General features: G+C 34.7%; 1 protein-coding gene and 1 long non-coding RNA gene across 2 annotated transcripts in view; one reads left to right on the forward strand and one right to left on the reverse strand.

The window, feature by feature from the left end:
* LOC127843882 (uncharacterized) overlaps positions 1-24,067 on the forward strand; it is a 129,312-nt gene that overhangs the window by 62,586 nt on the left and 42,659 nt on the right. The gene's annotated exons all lie outside the window — the stretch shown is intronic.
* LOC127843902 (uncharacterized) lies at positions 140-10,682 on the reverse strand. Its single transcript, XR_008032432.1, has 4 exons — positions 10,403-10,682; positions 841-960; positions 549-644; positions 140-291 (listed from the first exon to the last, which is right to left on the reverse strand). It is a non-coding gene; the product is annotated as an uncharacterized LOC127843902 (long non-coding RNA).

Below are 24,067 nucleotides of genomic sequence, written 5' to 3' on the forward strand. Positions count from 1 at the left end.
CTACTTTCCAATTGGGAAAAAATTACAATGTGTCAATTTGCCGATCGTTAACCTCGGCGGTACCAATCATGCAAACTCCGCATATCGCGGGAAGTTCTTAATCTCCCTCCGAGGGCGTGTCCGTGGAGTAGCGAGGGAAATTGGGGAAAACGCGTGGACTATACTGAACAACAGAAAAATGATACATGTATATGAAAGTAGTGAAATTGGCTAGGAGTGTCTGCGTACTTACCTCTTTTGCATCTTTATATCTTTTGCCTAAAATGATCTGTCTTGAAGAATCTGAACATGCTGAAATGTGAATGAAAAATGACAACAAAACAAAAACAATAAACACTCTGTAAATGACCACCTTGTCATTACGACCAACTTGATATGTCAACTACCATTTTTCAGTCTCTTATTTTTCCTCTTATATTTCAATGGTGGTTACACTCACTGATCCGACCAAACCGCTAACAGCTATTAAAATCACTTTAAAAAGAATCAATCAACCTAACTGCTCTAAATTGCCACCTCCCAAACGACCAATAACTTTTACAACTTACTTGATTTGGGGTTGTGGTTCAATCACCCAATTTGACAAGGGTAATTGCATCCACTGCAAGGTGTTAGATTTTCAGCCATTGTTCTTCTTTTAAATCCTTCAGAACAGAACAGAAAAAAACGTTCATTTCATTTTTGATTGATATTTATCTAATATGTTCGAGTCTTTGATGGGTAAATTGGTTATTGTTCAGAACACACTTTAAAGATTAAAGACGGCAAATAATTTAACAGTTAGGATAGTTGAGTAAGATGCGAAAAAGCAAGTGGGCTCTAACTTTGCTATAATCTTACATGCTTGGTCAGTGAAGTGAAACTGTCATCTTGGTCTGTACTTGGCAATTAAATGTGATCACCAAAGTCTGTTTTAGTGAAGCTTGCATCTTTAACCAGCTCATACTTGGGTATACAGACCTGAAAGAATAGAGAAACAAGTCTAGATTAGTTCAGAATATATACAGGTATTTAATTGTAAATAATTCAGTTTTTAGCAATAATTACCAATAAGCAAAGTTGAGTTAAGTATCATTATTGCAAACACAATCATTGCAAAATAAGTATTACTCAGATGATTAAAAAATCAAATAATCTTATATGCCTTTTTATCAAACCCACAACGCATGAAATGCCTTTATTTAAGCCATTCCCATCTCAGCTACTGGATTCAACACTATCAATTGTACAGGCTTGGCAAAATTGCCGGTACGCCGGTCCTGACTGGCAGATTTCCATTTGGTCCGGCAGGTTTAACAAGAATGTCGGTCCTGGCGACCAGCAAAATGTGAAATGAATGCAAACAAATCATATTTTTTCAAAGTTGAAAATTTGAAGATCAAACTCCATACTACATCATGAAAATGAAATCGCTCATTGTTTTGATGTTTGCAATAAGTTTGTTACGTACAATTAGGAAATTTAACTGGTTACACAACACCTACTTCAAACTCAGTCGCAAAATCAGAAACTGCGTTCTAACAAAAAAGATCTAGATAGCTTTTTCATATTTTTCGAGTAGTTAAGGACATTAAAATATGAATTTATTTATGAAGCATGGCTTTAAAAAGGTTGTTTATTAAATATAAACAATGTTCTAGTGATATCTTTTAATAATAATAATTATTATTATAAGATATCACTATTAAATATTATTAAATAATAACATAATATATAACATGCACTCGTCATAGGTCTCCAAAAATGTTATCATTTAACATTGTACAAGTTAGTGTCCATTACCCGCAATTTTATTTTCGATACTTCTTACTTTAGTTTACCTTGTTATAATGCCTACCGGTAAATGGATATCATTGGTCAGTTAAATATAGTTTGACCAATTAGATGCCATGTATATGTTACCAGGGTTTTTTTACTAAGAAAGTGACGTCGATATTCGGCGTCTTCCCCTACCAGAATTTTTCCCCTAAAACTACCATTTCCCCTCCCAAAATATAATTTTTCACCAAAATATAATATTTTACCCTCAAAGAAATGTGTTTTTTTTTCTTTTGGGAAGTCGACACTTATCCAATTTGTACCATGTACAACGATCTCGCTCTCTCTCTCTCTCTCCCTCCCGACGAACACTCAAATCTGGGAATCCCAGTGATTCTATATATAGCTCTTAAATTACGTCATGGAAACCGGGCAACTAATCGTATTAATCATGTGACTATTTTACTGGATTACGGTCTTGCGCGAGTAGGGTGTTTCGTCAATTAATTACCGGAAACCAGTCGAATTTTCATCCGGGTTATGTGAAAGCCAAGATATAAACGTTAAAACAGAAAAAAGTCTCACAATTGGCGTTCATACACGAACAAAATAAAACGTTCGGACTCGGGAAATATTAATTGCGTTGACGCCTTTTTTAATAATGAATCATCAAAAACCGTTGAAACCCAGCAGGATTCGGAGGTACATATAATCAACATCGATTAATACTGTCGGATTATTGTGAAAGTGAAAGTAGACAATCGGCAGCTGCCGCACCTTTTCCTTCCAATACTGTAGCAGATCTTGATCGTCAACCCATTCATCATGAAATTTAAATCACAATATTGACATCGTTCCCCGGCCCCAGTTGAAAACATTTCCCATTATTAGATCTACGCCTGCAACTTTATTTAGGACTTTGACTTTAATATCATACTTGTTCATGTGTTTAAGAACAAAAAAAATCAGAGACATGCCTCTTTTTCTAAAAAAAAACCCTGAAGTCTGTAGGCGAGTTATAGACATTGAAATGAACAGTTTTTATTTTTTCCCCAAATATGTCTCTTTCGCGCTCGATTTTCCCCTTTTACCCAGCGTCCAGCGTCTTCCCCTTTTTCTAAAAAAAAACCCTGGTAACATACATGTGTATTTTGAATCGATTAACACCGAAAAACTGTCACAATTGCCATAAAATATAATGGCAAACTGCAGTCAAAAACACAGCATCCTGTAAAAAAATGAAAATCTGTTCTCTGTACAAAATAAACACATATTTTCAGAATAAAAAAATTTGATAAAGGCTCCCCTTCTGTTATGTTAATGTCATATACCGGTACTTATCATGAAACATCATGCCAAGTTGCATTTGTCTTACCACCTTTTTAAAATCTAAATACGGATCAACACGCCATTATCATACTTGAGATTAAAACATTCCGGAAAGCCAGGAACCTGTAGAACCAGTTTTTTTTTCAACTTTTTGAGAAGATAGCCCATGGCTTTGGAATTGGGAATTTTATCGGCATTTTCATGAAATTGGGAAAATAAATTCATTAGCCTTTTTTTCCACATGAAAAGTCCACTGATTAGGGAAATACTAATTTTGATATAAGTCTTTATAATCATTCAAATTAAAAGAAAAAAATCGTATAATACTTTGTTAGATGTAATTGAATTGAAATTGAGATAAAAAACGCATTTTACTTCCTTCAAAAAAAAAAAAGAAAACAAAATATTTTTTTTGGAAAATGGAAAGTTTTTGCCACATTTTGGGAAAAATATACTTTTGGGGATTGGGAACATTATTTATCGGCTATAAAATCGGGCCAAAAAAACCCTGAGAACAGAGGAAAAACACATTGTATTTAAAACACATTAATAGAAAACATGTATCCATATGCGTGCATGCCATGTGCTCATAGGTTTAGTAATTGTTATTTTATTACATGAACTTTATTTATTATGAACAAACGTGTGCTGTAATGTTATATTTAATGTTATCCATGTTGCACCAGTAAGTTGACAGTCCAAATAAAGTCAATTTTAAAGCACAGACAAATGTTGTTTTGTTTATAAAAATACTTGTGATATTACAGTTCCATTGTATCATCTGTACTCTGGCTTAGAGGTTTTGAGTTAATGTTTGCATCTGATTTAATCTGATTTTCAGAAAATGTATATTTTTTTCCATGAATATATTCAAATTTTCTTTTCCTTTAACTTGCGCTTTATTTTATCTTATTATATGTTCTTTCTAATGATTTCAACAATGTGGATTTGCCTATATCGACTTGTTCTTCCCTTGACAAAACTGTGCATGTTTTACCGATGCTTTGTCTTTTGATTATTGTGATAACCTTTTCATTAGTGACTGCGGGCATTTTTGTCTGAAATTGCATTTAAAAAATAAAAAATACTTACATTCGCAATAATAATAATTCGCAACTAAAATTTTCCCAATTTCAAGAAGTTTGCAACTCAAATTTTCACAATTAAAGAAAGTTTGCGACTAACTTTTTCACAATTTTGAACAGTTTGCTAATCATTTTTACACAAAATGGGGGGGGGGCGGCAAGGGCTCAAGGCGCTTCACAAAAACAGGTTAAAACGCCCTGTTGATGGTATCTTTAAATTTAAATATACACTTTTGTGTTCATATTTCTTTTTTTATTGTATAAATTAAACATTTATTAATTTGCAGCAGTACAACAATTACTTTAGATAAATCACAAAATGGTTTACTTCAAATTCACAAAATAAATATTGATGCATAACAACTACAAGCACAATTTCAATGTGTCTCATTTAAAACATAAAATAATTATTATTATGTACATGCATCATGCAAACAGTTCTGTCAAATAATTTCAACTTCTTAAATAAACAGTACTGTCCATTTAAAACTGATTTCATGTAATCAAGCTTTCAACATTTACAAATTTAAAAAATGCACATCACCAGCAGAGCTGCCTTTACAATGTAAATGTAGTTTAATGTACAAATAAAATCATGTTAGTATTTTAAATGTAGAATAAGTTTTTGATGCAAGAAACAGAACAAGAAAATCGCCATCATTAATTATTTCCCAAAATGATAAGGTTTCTTTTGACGTCATTTCAAAGTTGTCAAATATCAAATAACAAAATAATGGTTAAATTTGTAAATAAATAAGAATCAACTTATTGCTACCTAATCAAACTATGTTTGTCTTTTAGGGGAAATTAATTTACAAAACTAAAATCATTCAAAACACAAATTATTAAGTAAATTATTTTATCTCGGTCTAATTTTGGGCACCTGTTTTGGTTACTTTCGTTTTCAATTTTACAACTTCCAGTTTATAAATAGATCGACCTTGACTTTGTAAAGGCTCCAAAAATAAAATGCGCAGACGACAACTAGGTCAATGTGTCTTGTTTCGTAATCAAAACAGCATAGTCTTCAATAAAATAACATAAAATCGATGCCAACGAAAATACGAAAAGGTAAAATATGCATTTTTATTTCACCTCAACCCTTTTCATGTAATTTTTCAAAACAAAATATTGTTTTATCTTAGATTGTGATTATTGTTTACCAGAGCTCCAGATAACTTTTCTGAGTAATTGGGTAAATACCCACTACTTTTGAGTTCAATTGGGTATCTTCATTTTCAATTGGGTACAAAAAAGACGGTACCTACTTCTTTAATTGACAATTGGGTATTTTTGTATTAAAATTGCTATTATCATTGTCTTAAATTCTCAAATGCTTACCTGAATGAGCTGGTTGAAATTCCACTCTTAATTTATTAGTTTCAGAGATCTTGTGTAATTATGTAGATATATCCATAATATACAGTCTTGATTAAAAAAAGCACAATCCTTTTTTCTAGCGAAAGTTCGACGATTCGTTTTCTTACAATGTAAGCACGGTCAGCGCTTGCCTCCTACACAACATCATCAACAATTAGTTTCACTATATTTTCCGCTTCTCACTTTGTTTTGCTCGCAGTTAAATAACTTAAAAATTAGTTTTTTTGTGCCTGGGATACGATATTTCCCTTTTTACGGCTTCGCGGTTTTGACATTTTCACAACAATAACGCGTAGTTACATGGACGCATTCTTCTGTACATATTATCGTGCTGAAGGTTACACTAAAAGCGCTTGGACGAAGCAGAAAGAATCCGAATATTTCAGACCCAGGTATTTCCGAGACATAATTATTTACTCGTTACGCAGAGGACAAATACGATATGCGAAATCGGCAATTTCAATTGGGTTTTGGTTAGTCCAAATAATTAGACGTAAGCTACCCCGCTTACGTCTAAACGGCTACCGTCCTTTTCCTATAGCAAATTGAGTTCAACTTAAACTTCAGTTTTTCTCGTTAAATCTTTGCTAATGCATAAAATTATCATTAATAAGACATAAATGTGAGCGATTACCTCTTAAATGTGTAAAAATTGTGATTTTAAACCACTTATGTACATTTTTAAAAATAAACATACACAACACACGAAGTGTGTTTGTCGTTTATAGAATTACATTGAATTATCTTGAACGAAATTATTTTTTGAATAGGTTACACATAACCAATTGTTGTTGTACAACAAACCACATCACTTTTTATATTTCTGTACTTTATAATTAAATGAAACCTATATGTGTAAGTTTAAACTACCAGTTGTATCACGGAGTGTATATTGATAGGAGATGAATTGAGTATTTGACCCTTACTGAAGTAAATTCAATCTTATGCAAAAACTATTCACCCGATTTTATTGGTTTATACGTTATCTTGTTGCTTATTAATTTCTCTTTCAAAAAATATACGTTTTAGTATACTCCCGTTGTTATTAATGGACTTATAGCGAGATAAACACAAGAAATACACATTTTATGTTTTACCACCGCGCGTTTTACGGTGTTGTGGCTATCGATCTTGTACAATTTGCGTACAGCCAAGCGCCGAGGTTATACATTTTGATGTACCCACTCACGTCTTTTGTTGAATTATAGTTTCATTTCTCGGCCGATTTTGACAAATTATATATCATTAGAAAGTTTACGTTATGTAGTAAACAGATATATAAACATATATTAAGTTTTTCTTCTGAATTCGACAGCCCGGCGAGTTATAACTTTAACTTTTGCAAATATCATACCGTATTGGAGTTTCAGAATCTAGATTTACGGTTGACATGTTCGTACTTAATACCAATTTGTAGCGTTCTTCTGATTTCGACAGCCCGGCGAGTTATAACTTTAACTTTTGCAAATATTATACCGTTTTGGAGTTTTGGAATCTAGATTTACGGTTGACATGTTCGTACTTAATACCAATTTGTAGCGTTAATATTTGGAGTTCAGTTTTAAAAATTACATCTTGCTTAGGAGAATAGAATTCTGTATACGATAGAAAAAAAAATGTTAAAAACGAAAGTAATTAAGGAATGAAGGCGGAAGAAAGTAGCGCGCGTTTCTAACGCACTGAACTGATGCTACGGTCTTGGCGATTATGCTTTTGTTTAGAAACCGGCCATTGAATTTCCTTTGCCATGATTATTATATTTTTATGGAATATATTGTGATATTTTGTTCAAGAAATATATCATAAAAGCTTATTATAAATAAATCTTAATAAATTAACAATTTCAGCTCTTGTTTATAACACAGAAATGGTGATAAATTTATGATGAAACAGCGTATATAGCGGACCCTCTCGATTTTATTCGGCTTTGCATGCATACTTGAAATAAAATGGGTGTCAAAAACATTCATTGTTTGCTGTTAATTATCAACGAGGGAATTATGTATAATTATATGAAATGTTATTTACCTTAAATTATCAATTTATTAGATTCTTGAAAATCACGGTCGGTGTTACGCGCGTCATTTCGTATTTTGACATCAGGGCATCATGTCCAACTATTCAAAATCAGATTTTTTTTCACTGGGACGATGGCGGCTTAGATTAAGACAGGCAGACAGATAGTTTATTCAGACTTATACAACAGTTCATCGTCTTCAACTCAAATATAAATTATTTTAGACGAATTGTTAGGTGATTACACATATAGCAGTGATGATTCTGAGAATGTTGCCATGTTTCTAATCCGTGTAATCTAGAGTCCGTAGTTTGAGCATTTTTATCGCGGTGTTCAATAAAAGATATCTCAATAATCTTGTTTATTGATAGATCTGTGGTTTTATTGCCCCTGTGTTCAGCACCAACCAATAGTCTCTTTATGATCAGATACTGTGCCGACCAATACTAAATAACACTATGGTGTCATACGCCACAGCAGGGACCTATACTTGTGATCATGGAGTCTTAGTGCAAGACTTTAAAAAGTATGTTGTTTCTCTTGCGGTTGTTAAAGCCAAAACGGGGCTTCCCAACTGGCACAGCTGCTGATATTCGGATCTGAATACCTAAACTTATTCAGACCTTATTCTTAACCGTTGCGCGTTTTACGATATCGGATTTTAGGCGGGAATACAACTCAGTGAAACTATTCAATTTCTTATACAACATTAAGCATATTAACAGTTATTGAAATTACCAATATCAGCGACATCTTTTTAAAGACTAAACACCTTTTCAAGTATTGAATTTCACATGTCAATAAAATATATTAATACCAAAAAGATTTCATTTAATATTGTTCACATTAAACCTTTAAATGAAAGTGTCGCTTTAACTATTTTCCGTGTCATATTAAGCCGCGAATCGTTTGCTAAAAACAGTTAACAAAAAGGGCTACACGTTCTAATTCTTAATGAAATACAAAAATAAGTATAACATAATTAATAACGTCCATAAACACACACGGCAAGATCAAAGTTTAATGGAAAACTAATATGACATTCCACGTAAATTATTATTTTCGTCTTAATCGAATACTATATATAGAGAAACAATGTATTTATAACCAACCAATAAGGTAACATTATGCAACTTTCAATTTACACAGTGATATATGGCAACAATATGGACTTTGAACAGTGGTAGTGTTTTAAGGTCTGGACTAACATTACTTGTAAGTTTGTATAAACATTTTTCTAATGCAATTAGTAAAATAATGTTTATATTTTATGTTTAATAATTTATTGCATGATTATTCTGTGCTGTTATATGAATTTGATGCCGTTAAAGCTTCCGACATGAATTCATGTCAGAACGATGCTATTGCAAAATAACGTTAAACGATATGAGGTCGATGTAAATCGACCTCATATTTATAGGAGTAGGTTTTGGTACGCAGAATTTATTTTTCTATGCGTAATCAGCAATTTAACATTGGGTATTTACGCGAATACGCACCTTATCTGTAGCTCTGGGTACGTCTGTTTACAATAGAACTCATGTAAGTTCTAGCCACATTTCCCGAAATCAAATCATTCCAGAAGCGGAATTTACGACACCTATGAAAACAAAAATGGCGGATTTCGAACGTTTAATTTCCTAACTTTGATTGAAACTTTCGTAATAATCGCATACATGCCATACGTCCCGGAATGTCCGGGACAGTCCCGGAAATGAAGAATTTGTCCCGCTGTCCCGAAAATCTGTCAAATGTCCCGGAATTTACAAAATACATATATACATGTACCTTATCTTAAGCTTAACTGCACCTCAAATCTGTGTATATCTGCAGCGTCTCCATGACAATGCCTACCCGAATAGGCAGATTACGCTACGTGTCAAAATTGATCAATTAACAGGGGTCCTGTTCGATTGTCTCACGTTCGCGGTCAAACCGAAAAGGCGGCATTGTTTAATGTGGTTGTTAATTGACTTTAATCTACTACGTCATTATTTCCCACTGCGTAAGGGCAAATGATAGTTTTTCACACATCTGAAGTCCAACATCGCAGAGTAAAAAATTAAAAGCAGTTTATGTTCGCACGTTTAACCGACAAAGAAGTTGAGTAAAAAAGTAAGCATATAAAATGTTATTGTGAATGGTTGTATGTATTGTGAATTGAGTTGAGTTGACGATCTAACGGTACTGTATTGTTGTATTTTTTATTATATAAATGTTATAAATGAATAAAGGCGTATCAACAACTACGCGTTACACACCGGTCTTAATAACAATAACGCAGTGACGTCACCATCTATGTTTAGAACGCTTACACTGAAAACACGTGGCTTGTATCTAGTAACGGAAGTAGTAATGTTGAATTTGACGTTAATAGATCAAGTGTATTCCGGGTAGACTTTCGAACTTGCAATGAACGATGCGAAACAAAAAAAAAACGTACCAAAAATGCACATGTCTATAAATATCGCTACATATCATACATGTCCCGGAAAATCGGCAAAAGTCCCGGACAATTTAACTCAATGTCCCGGAATTGGTTTGAAAAATTATGGCATGTATGTAATCGTCATTAATTTAATATTAAAACAAGTTTTAAATATTAGAAATCCAAGAAAAATACCTTACCTTGCTTAATATGTAATTTCCCGCTGAAAATCTAATAATTTGTACACATGTTATGACAATTTACAAACATGCTAAACACAACACTGCCAGAAGGGGAGCTATTTTTAGACGAATACACTGAAGTCGCTACTGTAATTATGCTGTGAACTTAAAATGACAACACTTTTGAAAATGGTAAACATTTGAAAATCATCAAAGAACTTACACTGTATCATCATAATCTTTATATTATCTCGTTATTTTAATTTAATTTGATTTTTATCACGACACATGATAAGAGAATGTTCCTCTCATCAAAGAGCGTCTGCAGGAGTCGGATGATATTCATTCATTATTTGCGAGATTTGTGCGACAAAATCAATATATTTTTCAACCATACACGTTTAGATAAAGATGAAACAGAATTAAGATTTGAAATGTTCATCTCCTTATGTACTACTTCATCTTAAAAAAATAATCTGATGTGATTAATGTCTGGCGCTAAATTGACTTGCAAGCGTTTTGTAAGACGATAAGTGCGTTAATATCTCACCTTGTAAGAAACCCATTTCGTGGGGCAATTGTCGTGTTATGGCGTCTATCTAACTTTCTTCGGATACTGTTGAACTTCCCTTTCGGGTAATATAAAAAGATCGCGCTGTCAACGAAAGAAAAAGATTTATACAATATTGTACAATAAAAGTATTGACAGTGAGACGTCAAAGAAAGAAAGTAAGACTGAAACAGAATTTGAAAGTGTTAGTATATGTATAGACAAGAGTTAAAATCAGGTTAAAAACACCCTCTGCCGCAACTAATTGTATGAAATTTGGCTTACTGCCAGCTTGAAGGATTCAAACGTTGGCAGGAGGACAATTTTTGGTGGGAGGTTGTTCAATAGTATGACTGTGCTGGGAAAATAAGAAAATGTATAATAGTTAGCTACTGTGTAAATCTGCCTATAAGCTAAAGGATGTGAAATGCGCCCGGGGTATGGCGAGTCAATCTCCTGGGTTTTTCAAAATATGTGGGGTTGGGGACAGCTACTAATGAGTGGACAATTTTGTAAAATAATACTATTTTAGTATCAGTCCGTCTGTTCTCTAGAGATCTCATACCGAGTGACTGTTGCATGTCTGAGACACTATCATAAGTGGAAAAGCTGTAATGTATCCATCTGATTGCTCTTCTCTGAACCATTTCGATTTTATTGATGTTTTGTTTAGTGAATGGCGACCAGACTGGAGACGAGTATTCTACTTGAGGCATGAAAAGAGTTTTATAGGCAGTTTCTTTTACTTTTTTGTTTATAGTTTGGATGTTACGTTTAAGGAAACCAAGTGTTCTATTTGCTGTTGTACATATTCTATTAATGTGAGCGCTGAAAGAAAGGTCTTCGGAAAAGTCTACTCCTAAGTATTTTGCACTTGGTACGGTTTCAAGGATATGGCCATGTAATATATAATTATGTTTGAGTTTATGTTTGTTTCGAGTTATGTTAAGGACTTGACATTTACTGAGGTTAAAATGCATTTCCCATTTGGTTTCCAATCGCTCCAATGTATTAATATTTTTTTGTAATTGGTTGCCATCATTTAGGTTGATGATCGTGAGGTAGACAGCAGTGTCATCAGCGAAGAGACGGACATTGGATCTTACATGATCTGGTACGTTGTTTATGTTAATAATAGATAGATAATCATTTTGTAAACGTTTCACAAAAATCACAAGCGTAATGTAGAAGGTTTGCGCACAGAATTATAAGACATGCTAAGACGCTTAGCTTTTACTAGAGATAACCATAACCTATTTTTTTATTTAAATATCATGTTTTGGTATCAAAACTTAGGGATATAAAATCACTGCACCTTTTGTCAATTTATGTATTGCCTGACACCAAGAAACCATTATATTGTATGAGTGTTCATTATTGGTTCCCAATTCAAACTAGTTTAAATTATTATTTTAACGGGTATAAAACAATGAACAATGCGATTATTTTCACTGTTTTCAATTCGATATCAGTTAGATCTGCCACGTAACCATGGTAAAACATTTAATCTTCTTATCTTTAAAAAAACATTCAGTCAGTCAGTGCAAATGTAATTGCATCTGGCGCGATCTTTAGGTCTCCAATGTCGAGGTCACGACACGTGTATAACTGGGACCTATTTGGACACTCACAACCCCGTCCCACGTCCAGCCCTTGGGAATCCAGATGCTGGAGAGTCCCTCGCTCAACACGCCACACTGACCCTGGAGGGAAATAATCTAAAAAAAGAATATTTTCTGGGTCTATTGCATGTGCGTAAAGTGTAACACCAGATTATCCTGAGACGATACTTTCTGCTTTACGCAATTCATTAAGCCCAGTTTTCCCAGAACGCGGCTCATATAGTCCAAGATAACAACTAAAACTTACATTGTTAAACACATGCACATTTCATATCTACAGGTAATCTCATGAGGCGAAACACACTCTACAATAAAGCAAAATTATCAAAGTGAAAGAATCAGTGACCTTAAACATAACATGACGTACTGAGCACCAAGTTGCAGACACACACAATGAATAGATATCAGCAGACACACTACAGAAATATGCTGAACGAAGAACATAAAGTTGTATGAAAGATGAACTGTGTTTGTGAAAGACAATCTACCATACATTGAAGTGTTTAGGAAAAAGTCAGGAAACTGTTAATTAACAGACAATTCCGAGGCTCGTTACTTTGCAAAATATCAATGGACCAGAACAACCAGCCTTGCTCTGAAAGCCATTTCAGGTAGACTCACATATCAATATGCAAATAAGTATCTGAAATCGTTTCGGAAACAATCCGGAAGTGCTATTTTAGAGAAATTATTAATTTAAAGGCCCGTAACTTAGTTACAAAAATGAATCGGGCCGAAACTATAACCTGATCTGTAAGTCATGTGTGTAGAATCGCACACCACAAATAAGGTTAGTATCTAAAAGCACTTAGGACAAAAAGGTTAAGGTTAATTTAAAAAACAAGCTTAGTCCAAGGCACGCAACTTCATCAAAAATCAATTGATTAATTTGAACTATTAGTTATGAAGGAAGACTCACATATCTAAAACAAGGCAAATACCTGAAAATCATGTAAATCTCTGTAAGCGTTTAGTCAAGTAACTCCGGAAACGGAATGTCGGACGTACAGACAGACGGACGTACGAAAAGTGAGACTGCTATATATTATCCTACCGGGGGCATAAACAACAGCTAATAAGAGGAGAGAACAAAATAACGTCAAGCAAAATATAACAGCGGACAAGTGGAACCCTATCACATTTATACGGTACACACTAACTTATACTTTAGGCTATTTTAAACAACACATGAAAGACATGGCACTATTGCCTAAAAAATCATCAATAAATGATCACAATGACCGTCTCAGGCCGATTGCAAATTCCTTGAATGTGTATTGTTTATTTTGATTTTTTTTAACTCTTTCAGTGCTGGAACCGAATTTTGAAGGCCTTTGCAAACAGTTTGGATCCAGATGAGACGCCATAGAACGTGGCGTCTCATCAGGATCCAAACTGTTTGCTATTCTGAGAGTATTCTTTGAAAAAAAAATAGAAGAAAATGATAATTTTAGAAATTCAGCAGACGACATTTTAGCAGACGACAAATTTCCCAGCATGCAAAGGGTTACAAGGCAGAGATATGATTAACTAAATATCGTTTATCTGCATGAAGCAAGAAATTACAGCTTCATGAAAGCATCAGTTCTCTCAGAATGGTCGTCAAGGTTAACATATTTCTTCTTGAAAAAAATAGACTTAAGCAGGAAATATACTACGATTGCTGCTATGTTTGACTAATGGAGAAACAACAATGTGCACTGAGTTTAAAGTGAGTTTAAAGTGAGATTTCGTAAAGCTGTATACGTCTCAATCCTGATCATGAAAATTGCACTTCGTTAAGCTAAATTTACATTTATATAAACATATGCTTTTCAAAATTTGCTAAAGATCACTTTTTATAGTATGTGTAATTTGAAGTTCAACCCTAGTTAGATTCAGCCAGCGTCACGCATCAATGATAAATTAATACATACAAATCAAATCAAAAACACACAATCTAATATCAAAACCTGCAAAATAACAATTTAAAATGAACGTATTTCAAGAGTGAAGATAATGTGAAAATAAAAAGTGATTCTTAGCAAATTGTGAGTCATTTTGTAGTCTTTTGACAAATAAAAGGAATATGATGATCATTAAAAGCCTCGCCTCGCACGCTATCCAAAGTTATGTTATTCCGTTGCTTCAAAGTGTCGCATTATTTGCGATATTTTTGACAGCTTCGTGATTTGAAATGCATATTAACTTATTTAAACATTAAATCAAAAGACTTTTCTTCTACCACCTGTCTTTGTTGTGTATGTGTTATTTGTGTAACAGTCTATACGATTATTATTTGTTTCGTATAAATCAAGTAACATGTATTTATACATAAATGTACGAGGTCCCATAATAATGTTGAATGAATTAATTTAATTTCTACTACTACTATTGTTTGATTGCTTGCGAATTAGGATGGAAACTGACCAATTGGAGGCCATGTCTCAAAACGACAAGCAGCAAAAAGTGATGATCCTGGATAATCAAGCTGTGGAACAAATCCAAAAAGGTGTGTCTAATTGTTGATTTTATGGGTTTTATGCCCCCGGTATGGTGGCATATAGCAGTTGAACTGTCCATCAGTGTGTCAGTATGTGTGTATGTGTGTCAGTCTGTCTATCCGTCCGAAAACTTTAATGGCCATAACTTTTTCAATATTGAAGAAAGCAACTTGATATTTGGCATGTATGTGCATCTCACGGAGCTGCACATTTTTAGTGGTAAAAAGTGAAGGTCAAGGTCATTCTTCAAGGTCAAATGTCTAATATATGGCGTCTGTCCGTCCGTCCAAAGACTTTAACATTGGCCATAACTTCTTCACTATTGAAGATAGCAACTTGATATTTGGCATGCATGTGCATCTCACGGAGCTGCACATTTTGAGTGGTGAAAAGTGAAGGTGCAGGTCATCCTTCAAGGTCAAATGTCTAATATATGGCATCTGTCCGTCCGTCCAACAACTTTAACATTGGCCATAACTTTTTCACTATTGAAGATAGCAACTTGATATTTGGCATGCATGTGTATCTCATGGAGCTGAACATTTTGGGTGGTGAAAGGTGAAGGTCAATGTCATCCTTCAAGGTCAAATGTCAAATATATGGCGTCTGTCTGTCCGAAAACTTTAACATTGGCCATAACTTTTTCAATATTGAAGATAGCAATAGCAATTTGATATTTGGCATGCATGTGTATCTCATGAAGCTGCACATTTTGAGTGGTGGAAGTTCAAGGTCAAGGTCATCCATCAAGGTCAAAGGTTTAACAAAAACAAAAACAAAATAATAAATTTAAAGCGGCGTTCTCATGAAACTGCACATTTAGAGTGGTGGAAGTTCAAGGTCAAGGTCATCCTCTAAGGTCAAAAAAAAATCAAAGCGGCTTTCTCATGAAGCTGCACATTTTGAGTGGTGGAAGTTCAAGGTCAAGGTCATCCTTCAAGGTCAAAGTTAATTTTTTTATTTTTTTTTTCAAAGCGGCGCAATAGGGGGCATTGTGTTTCCGACGAACACATCTCTTGTTGATGTTTACTTCAGCTTTTACTGTCTTTTGTATGAGGATTGTGTTTGTTAAATACTATTTTACTTTTCAAACTACTTGTGCTTTCTTTAGAATAGCTTTAAACATGTGCGTTCAGGATGAAATTTTCAGGGAATTTTTATCCCCCGCCAGAGGCGGAGGGATATTGTTTTGGCGTTGTCCGTCCGGCCGTCCGTCCGCCCGTCCAGCTGTCCGTCCGTCCGGCACTTTTGTGTCCGGAGCCATATCTTGGAAGTGCTTTTGCGGATTTCATTGAAACTTCGTATGAGTATATATATGCATAAGAAGAGGATGCACGCCAAATGGCATTGTACACCATCTGTTAAAAACAGAGTTATGGCCGTTTGTATCTTGAAAAAATGCTTTTTACTATAGGCACTTTTGTGTCCGGAGCCATATCTTGGAAGTGCTTTGGCGGATTTCATTGAAACTTGGTTTGAGTATATATATGAATAAGGGGATGATGCACACAAAATGGCATTGTACACCATTTGTTAAAAACAGAGTTATCGCCCTTTGTATCTTGAAAAAATGCTTTTTACTATAGGCACTTTTGTGTCCGGAGCCATATCTTGGAAGTGCTTTGGCAGATTTCATTGAAACTTGGTATTAGTATATATATGCATAAGACGATAATGCACGCCAAATGGCATTGTATACAATCTGTTAAAAACAGAGTTATGGCCCTTTGTATCTTGAAAAAATGCTTTTTACTATAGGCACTTTTGTGTCCGGAGCCATATCTTGGAAGTGCTTTGGCGGATTTCATTGAAACGTGGTATGAGTATATATCCCGCGCCAGAGGCGGAGGGATATTGTTTTGGCGCTGTCCCTCCGGCTGTCCGTCTGTCTGTCACTGTTGTGTCCAGAGCCATATCTTGGAAGTGCTTTGGCGGATTTCATTGAAACTTCGTATGAGTATATATATGGATAAGAGGATAATGCACGCCAAATGGTATTGTACACCGCAGCGATTTTCCTCCTTCTTTATAAAGTACCGGTAAACGGTACTTTCCCAATCAAGCAAAAATTCCCAAATTTCCAATCTGAAAAAATCCCAATCGGCATTCGAATTTTTTCTCAAAACGACCGAAAGTTTCGTAACAAAACCACACTTTCGGCGAGCGAACAAAGAAAATCGTATAGTTGTGTGTAACCACGCGCTCGATTAATTTCGGGTTTTATTATTCAGCGCGTGCAATCAATAGAGTCGTTACTGTTTCCGGTTCTTTGTGTGACCTGCAGGTTATGGCGGCCATGTTAAAACTTCTGGAATAAGTTGCGAAACCTTAACAAACAATGTAAGTAGCTCTTTAATTATATAATGCATGATCATTGTTGTGTCTATCAAAGTTACGCTGGTATTTATATGAAATGCCAAATCTTAAATCGCTTATTTAAATGCTATTCCCGAATTTCTATTTTTATATAATTATCGATTTGTGCGAATCCAACTATGTTGTAAATAGTGTCAGCTTACACTTTGAATCATTTTTAATTGACTGTTTAGGTGAATCTGTACATTAATATGTTATTAAATTTCAAATTATTTTAATAAGACACTTGCTCTAGGTTAAATATCACAACGCACTAGATTCGGTCAAAATAATTGAGTTGTTTGGTGTCTCAATGACTCACAGTCACGTTTGAAGCTCGTGTGATAAAGCCACAGGCAGCAGTATCATAATTCCCCCCCCCCCCCCGGGACCTTCCCCCCCCTCGAGCTTACCCCAGGGGTTCCAGATTGTTAAATGTACACCTATTGTGTATGGTTTGACTTTTCAGCAATGAATATTGACAAAAATACACCAGGGGTTTTTCTGCCTACTTTGGGAAAAGGAGTCTGACCAAATTGGGAATTTTTTATCGACAAAATTGCCCATTTTGGGAATTTTTGTTTTGTGAAACGGCTCATTTTGGGTAAAAAAAATGAATTAATCATGCTTAAATAATTCTGTGGTTTAACAATTTTCTTTATATAAACACATGCAAAACAAACACTGCCCAAACACAAGTTACAGCAACATTTTTTCTCTGCTTTCTATTTTTAAAAGCATCACAAAGCTCCTCCAATGTTTTGTCACTCAGGTCTAGACCTTCAAAGCAGGTAAGCATCATATACATGTAACATAGTTTGGTTTGAGTTAATGTGCTGCGTAATGGGGAGCACAGCAGGTTCATGGTGCTGAATCCTCGCTCTACCACAGCAGTGCTAGTTGGTATTGTGCACATCAGCTGGACGAGTTGGAACATTCTGGGAAACCTTGCCTGCAGAGCCTCGTCACCAGCAACTGCTGCCAGAAGTTTCCCTGGTGTAATGGCCTTTCCACTGAGTCTAATCAAGACAATACCTTTCCCTGCGTATCGTCCGAGCCTGTCTGTTCAGGGTTACTCGCAGCAGTAATTTCGGAAGATTCTGAGCGTTTCAAAAACATCAATGATATCGTTACACATCCTTTAGCGTCTACAGGGTTCGCACAGGGCTTGAAAAGTGCTTGAAAACGAGTCCTAGGCTTGAAAAGCCCTTGAACAAAGGTTGGCCTTGAAAAAGTGCTAGAAAAGTACTTATTTCATGTAAAAAAGCCTTGAATTTTTTTTTTGTTCAAAATTACTTTTATCATCGCCATAAACTTAAATCGTTCTTAAGGAAAATATTAAGAAAATTTATCATAAACTCCTTCGCGCAAAAAATGTGTACCAAAATATAAGTTTCGTACACTATTGGGTACGAAACATTAAGTGTACACGTCACAGATTATGTGTACTACGTCAGAGGTTCGCCATTGTGATTAATTTTCGCGAGTAAAAATTCAGGGATGGGGAAGTGTCGTTTCCAACCAGAGTGGTTAACTGAATATTCCTGGCGCTACTTTCTGGTCATAAACACCGATGATATGCAGAAAAATGCTTAAATAATTACAACTTATACGATACGTCAACATTCTTTAAACATGAATATTCATGGCGCTATTTTCTGGTCATAAAGAAGTTGTCACAATGACGTTTATCGTTATGTTTTGCGCGAAACTTATGAATGTTCCTCGGAACAGAAAACAAATGACATTTGAAAAGCACATTGTTGGGTCTATATAAAGACCATTGGTGTCGGGGGGAATGGGTGAAAGCGCTTTGAAAAGCCACGATAAAGGGGAAACCCACAAAGAAAACATGAAATTGAGAAGCAAACAGGGGTCCTGCATTGTGCTTTTTGGTGAAACAGGAAGGTGCTATTGTTAAAACTGTGCAATCTAAAACAGACATTAACAACAACAGCCCTGTGAAATACAAAATGTTATAGTAACTGACTTCTGTTTAAATGAAATGAACTAGTCTGTTTGATGTGAGCATATAAAGAGACAGTGTATTTGTTTGTAATAACTTTAAAAAGTAAATACATATGTGAGACTCATTGAGTTAAGGATGGATAACATTTATGTGTATGTAATAATTAGAAATAACACAAGTGATTTATTGTGAAATTAGTTTAATGTGTTAGAGCAAATAAATGATATATACTGTGTTAATCTGGCTTTAAAATGCATTTTTTAAAGGAAACTAACATACGGTTCTCGGCCTTGAAAATGAAAATTTGGCCTTAAAAAGTCCTTGAAAAGTGCTTGAATTTAGGTTTGAGATTTTTGTTTGAACCATGGTCTATTTTTCGTGGTTTTTTAATGTAATATTTACTATTGAGCGAAGCCATGATTGAAAATAAGCGTCTAAAGATATGGTTTAGAATGTGTATTGTGCAGCTCTATATACTCGTATATAATGCGGAACAGTTCGAACGTCATCGCTGAGAGTAAATGCATCAGGCAAATAAACCAAAAAATCTGTGTCACTAAAGGCTTTATTACGTCGCGAATGAAGGGAAGTCACTCTTTGGATATAAATTCTGTTTACTTTTTACGATTTTGGAAGATTTTATTTTTTGGAATTGGGAAAAATGCAATCAAAATTCGATTGGGAACGGGTCCGTTTGCTTTGGGAATGCCTCCGTTTCCCGGAGGCGCAGACAGTGCTGAAAAACCCCTGTACACAGTATGAAAAAATAACCCTCGTATATGTATTATATATACACAAGGTATGAAGCGCACTACATTCCTATTGCTGAAAGATTGTGGAACACTGGACGTGACCTTTTTCATCGAAAACACACATGTTCCCATGCAGTTGCCGACAAAATGCAACTGGATTCGTTAAAGACAGTAAAAGCAACGAGATTACACTTCTAACCAATCTCCTACTCGGCTAATAACTTTAATATTCCATTAAATTTGACTTTCTCGCTACATGTCTGTGTTTTGCTGTCATATTTTGTCGATCGAATGCTCGATTCTAAAACGCCATATCATTGGCCAACACAATGAGAACAACCAACCAGATAACGCGTTATAAAATTAAAATGGTGTACATGTGTTGATGATACACCGAGTGACATATAGCGAGAAAGTCAAATTAAATTGAATATTAAAGTTATTAGCCTAGAAGGAGATCGGTTTGTTGTGTAATCACGTTGCTTTTACTGTCTTTTAACGAATCCAGTTGTATTTTGTTGACAACTGCATGGGAACATGTGTGTTTTCGGTGAAAAAGGTCACGTCCAGTGTTCCACTAGCTAAAGAAACTTCAGCGTACAGTTTATATAGTATTGACAGACCTGTACGCTGAAGCTAACCCCGTATCGAAAGTCAACCAGAGTCGTAACATATTTATGTCACGCTATAAATCAAAGAAAGCTCATTTTCTTGGATACATTTCTACATATATTGGTGAATGAATATAAATTACTGCATCGAGGAATATTTTAAGGTTCAAATGTTTCAAATGCATCTTACAATAGATGAAAATAACTCTCATCAGTCTGAAATTCACAATTTTGACGCCATTGTCGCTTTGTCATGTGACAAGTTTTCATTTGGACACTTTCGGATCGACCTTGACATTTTATGCTGAAATTGTAAACATTACTTTCGTTTTCTGAAATCTATTATTTGTGATTAACAACTTACGTCTGGTGAATTATACGACTGATTTCATTGTGAATCAGGTAGTTTTATATAATACTTACTTTGACTTTGTATTGACACTACAATTTGTTTACAAAATAAGCCAGAATAATTAAAATACCGGGAAATGTCATTCTGAATTTGAAAACACTTGAGCACATGGTTTGTTACTAAAAATAGAAATAACGTCATATGACCGTGAAATCTCGGGGGATTTGCATTTCAAGAAAGTCTGTCACATTGCTGTTTTTCTCGATATGTAAGAGCAGAATACATGTAGATACATTTTAAATGTTTAAGATAGTATTTTGTGAAAGAATATATCAGTTAAATGTGGAAAATGTCAATCTTTCCAATCCAGTGGTTGATTTGGGCCAACAACTGCATTTAAAAGCTGTTTTGGACCGGTCTTTGTTAACTGTCAACTTTTCGGGAATTTCTGGTTGACTTTCCTAATAGGGTTGGTCCATAACTATAAAGTCGCGCCAGTCAAAAATCATGAAAAACCACATTTAAAGTTATGGTAGCCAGAACTAGTGTTCCACAATCTTTCAGCAATAGGCATGTAGAACGTTTCATAACTTGTGTATATATAAAACCTATAAGAGGGGTATTTTTTTAAACTGTTATTTTTGTCAATATTCGTTGTTGGAAAGTTAAACCATACACAATAGGTGTACATTTAACAATCTGGAACCCCTGGGGTAAGCTCGAGGGGGGGGGAGGTCCCGGGGGGGATTTATGATACTGCTGCCTGTGGATAAAGCTGATATTTTAAAACGGGGTGGGGGGGTTGATTTTAAATTACGAGTGTATATGAACTGAGCACGCTTATTAAAATTATTTAAGATAGATAGATAGATACACTACGCGACCCGTGATTTTTGCCTTATTTGCGAAGTCAGGGCGGGCATTTTGCTTTTTGGGTGGAAAATCACTGCGATTTTACGTGACTCGTCACTCCGATGTCGCGCGAGAGCAAGATAATCTTCGCTCTAAATCCCCTCAATGTTGTGGTGATTCGCTGCGATTCGCCGTGATAGCAGTGGATATCGTTGACATCGATGATTCGCCAATTCATGCATATAAACCGAATCGTATCGATAACTGTATACATAGAGCTTTTCTAATGTTCACAATTATCAAATAATCAAACATAATTGCAACATCACTTCCGAAAAATAATCTTAAACATTTATGCCGGTAAATATGTTTGAGAATTTCATTAACACAAATATATGACTACGCTATTTTTCAGAAGTGTAAAGAGTATAGTGCATAATGTGGAACACAGCTTTCATTGGACGAGCGTATTAAAATTTAGATCGAATGCAATACGATCTTACAAAAAACGTTTTATTGCGTCATACGCCTTCATGTAAAAAACGTTTTCCTCCTGGAAATTGTGCTATTAATGCATAATATTATCAAAACATTTTTTCGACACGTAACAAATTAATATACAATTCAAAACAATTATACCATAAGAATTAATGTTCCGTTAAATTCCCAAATGAGAATAATAATTTATAATCCGAAACACTCTTCCGATGTTTTAATGTTAACAGTAATAAAGTTGATATAAATAACAAAATATTTTAAAGAACACACACAATCAATTACAAGTTGTTTTAATCTCTTGTAAAGCAATGTCTCTGTCTTTCTAATAATGCCGCTTGCTCAGTGGTGTGTGTTGTAAATGCCAAATTGATAGTGGTTTTGGTCGCCATTTATGTGCATTTAATAAATACATCCATATGTTAAATTAAAACTAATTTGTAAACAAATTATGTGATCAAACCAACATTCTCACGTAGCTTTATTTACATCACATATTGAAATATAATGTATGTTTATGACAAATCTGCCAATCTTGTGTCGTTCATTAGCACGAACTTTTTGTTTAACTAAAAATTAACAATTAAACCCAAGCCAGCAATAGCGACAATATTGAAAGTAAATTAAAACGTAGCTTTTTTATATTCGATTCCTTTGTGATACTATAATAGCCTTTTCTTATGTCACAACATGATTTTTATTGGTAATATACATGTTTAAACTAACGAATCTTGATTCCGAGGTAACACAAAAAGAGATTTTCACGTAATCATAAATATGTACACTACTCCGAAGTATACGAAACAACATGTTAGTCTCAGCTTGGTTTGAACGTGATCATTCTCAATTGACGAATCCGGTTTCCACAATGAATTGTAAAGGATACTTCGCAGTACTCGAAATATCTACAATACTCTGAAGTATACACTCAAGCGAATGATGGTCGCCTTAACTGAATATATTTATTTTCCAATAATGCGCATGCTCAGTGTTGTGTGTAGTAAGTGTCAAATTGATAGTGGTTCTGATCGCGATTTGTGCGCATTTAAATAAATACCGCCATATGTTGAATTAAAACAAGTATGTAAGCAAATTATGTGATCAACCCTACATACTCACGTAGCTTTATTAACATCACATATTGAAATATAATATATGTTTATGACAAGTCTGCCAATCTTGTGTCGTTCATTAGTATGAACCTTTGGATTGACTAAAAAAAAATAAAAACTGAAAATGTGAACTGCGAAACAATGTTTAACCGATTAATTATATGGTCTCCAATTTTAATACCAGCGCTTCCGTTAGCTTTTAAAAGTTGGAAGTCCTGAATTCCAAGCCTAAAATTTTGGACGTCCCAGACATAAATTTCGAAGTCCCATTTTTATTTTAGAATTTTAATATACGTACATGTTCCTACTCTATCCATTACCCTATAATCCAGTAGTATTACGATTTCTATTTTCAAAACCAAAATACGGACAATATTGCCGTCCGCTACCATCCGCCATTATACGCAAGTTGAATTATGGGATGGAGGAATTCCCATTGAACATGCGTTAATCACGTGACGCGATTTGAGAGAAACTAGCGAAGATGTTTCGTCAATTGCAGTCCATGTCAGTACCATCTGCTAACAAATTGGAAATAAATAAATAAAATACCGGAGAAAATCGGTACCAAATGAACATTTCCGAAATGCCGAATTCGTTCTCAAATGATCTCGCACGCGAACAAATTTTCGTAAATTGATTATTTGTCGGTTTATTTCCAAACTGTCTTTTCAGATTTTTGCTATCTCCAGAGCCGAGATTTCATCGCATTTGCGATCAGGGGATGGGTTAATT

Source organism: Dreissena polymorpha, chromosome 9 (assembly GCF_020536995.1).
Source record: "Dreissena polymorpha isolate Duluth1 chromosome 9, UMN_Dpol_1.0, whole genome shotgun sequence".
NCBI classification, from domain to species: domain Eukaryota; kingdom Metazoa; phylum Mollusca; class Bivalvia; order Myida; family Dreissenidae; genus Dreissena; species Dreissena polymorpha.